Source organism: Schistocerca cancellata, chromosome 4 (genome assembly GCF_023864275.1).
Source record: "Schistocerca cancellata isolate TAMUIC-IGC-003103 chromosome 4, iqSchCanc2.1, whole genome shotgun sequence".
Lineage (NCBI taxonomy): Eukaryota > Metazoa > Arthropoda > Insecta > Orthoptera > Acrididae > Schistocerca > Schistocerca cancellata.
The window spans coordinates 28,777,296-28,779,109 of NC_064629.1; the positions used below are offsets into that span (position 1 = coordinate 28,777,296).

Below are 1,814 nucleotides of genomic sequence, written 5' to 3' on the forward strand. Positions count from 1 at the left end.
GGATGTTATTGCTTGAAAACTGATTATTGTATTAAGCACAGGAACAACTTTCTGAGTAACTGGTGGACATACTTTTAATATTTTACCATTAGTCATGAGATAAAATGGTCAATGGAATTAGGCAAAATATAACTGATTTGAAATGTTGGTTCGTTAATAAGAGGTGTAGCCGCCAGATAATTGAATGCAAGTATAGAAACGTGCATGCTTGTTGCAGTGTTACCCTTGACACGGATTGTACTGACCGGGAGTATATCCACTGACTGGTCGGATCTATAGAATTTATTAGGATCCTTCTTCAAAATATGTCATTTTGTGAAACCCAGTAACCGTTCTACTGATCCGTTCTGGTTAAAGTCAATCGTTGCATTCGTCTTTATTTCAGATTTAAGTGTGTTGATGTTTGCACGTAGCGTAATCCCTTTTCCGGACCGTTTTAAAACTTCGTTTCAATCGTCAGTGTCGTATGCGCCAGGTTCTATTTCCACAATTTCTTTTCCACTGCTAACCTCAGTGATATTCGGAATGCTGTTATAAGGCTCCAGTCCAATCAGTGCAATACTCCCCTCTGCTTAAATCAATCGGTGGGAAGTAAGCCCCGCGTAATACTGACGATCGTTCTATGTATTAAAGTCAGAGTATACGACATCGAATCTAAACCTCGACTGACGGGTGGATCCTTAATACATCTCCTTATGGAGATGCTTCTTCTCAAACGTTAGGAGGAACACGACGCACAGATGCCTGCATAAGTAGGTATTAAAATTTTGGTAGCGATAAAAATTGTAGAACACATGTCTTCTGTCGGTGAAGTATCGTTGTAACTCTTTTGGCGGCTGCAAGTCTGCAAATGAGTCGAAATAGTAGACGTTATCTGTATTTTTCTTAATATACGCCACCCAGTGGGTTTCTGGTCCCCCAACAACATCTAAATCCACAACTCCACATTTCCACATAGTTTTCGGTAATGTATACCGCATAAACACATAACGGAATCATGGAATGCTGAATTTCTTCCTGACAAACTTCAGCAGATCTGTATTTGTAAGAGCTCTGTCCGGTAGAATGGGTAATTGGCTTTTTTATTTATTCATTTATTTATGAAGAGATCTAGTCCTTTACTGTATGGTTTTAGGGGAGGAGGAGGAGATTAGTGTTTAACGTCCCGTCGACAACGAGGTCATTAGAGACGGAGCGCAAGCTCGGGTGAGGGAAGGATGGGGAATGAAATCGGCCGTGCCCTGTCAAAGGAACCATCCCGGCATTTGCCTGAAGCGATTTAGGGAAATCACGGAAAACCTAAATCAGGATGGCAGGAGACGGGATTGAACCGTCGTCCTCCCGAATGCGAGTCCAGTGTGCTAACCACTGCGCCACCTCGCTCGGTATGGTTTTAGGTATAGTCCTTTTCCGGTGACTGTTTCTTCCATCATGCGGTTATCTCCTCTTGCTTCCACCAGCTGCTCCTGGGAGTTCTGTACGTTCTTCACTGTTCTGACAATAGCCGCAGCACCACCAGCCAGTGAACCCACCGCTGAGAGACCTGCGAGGGCAGGAATGAGGAAGGGAATAATCCCACCTGATGTCTTGGGTACAGGCAGAATCCTGGGTACTTTGACGGGTCCTTTATGCTTCAGGGCACTTTTAGCTGCATCCATCGCTGTCACGATACAGTTTTTTAAACACCCCTTCCTCTTATTCAGTGCACGACATGCAGCATTCAGAATTTGCTTGAAATTCATCTCTACTAAGCCCAACTTAATTCTATCAAACATGGTTTTATCAACTAAAAATGATACAATGCACTGTCCTAT

General features: G+C 43.1%; 1 non-coding gene across 1 annotated transcript; it reads right to left on the bottom strand.

Annotated features, from left to right (window-relative positions):
- Positions 1-1,310: 1,310 nt before the first annotated feature.
- Positions 1,311-1,383, bottom strand: Trnaa-cgc (transfer RNA alanine (anticodon CGC)). The gene has a single exon. It is a non-coding gene; the product is annotated as a tRNA-Ala (tRNA).
- Between the last annotated feature and the right edge of the window lie 431 nt (positions 1,384-1,814).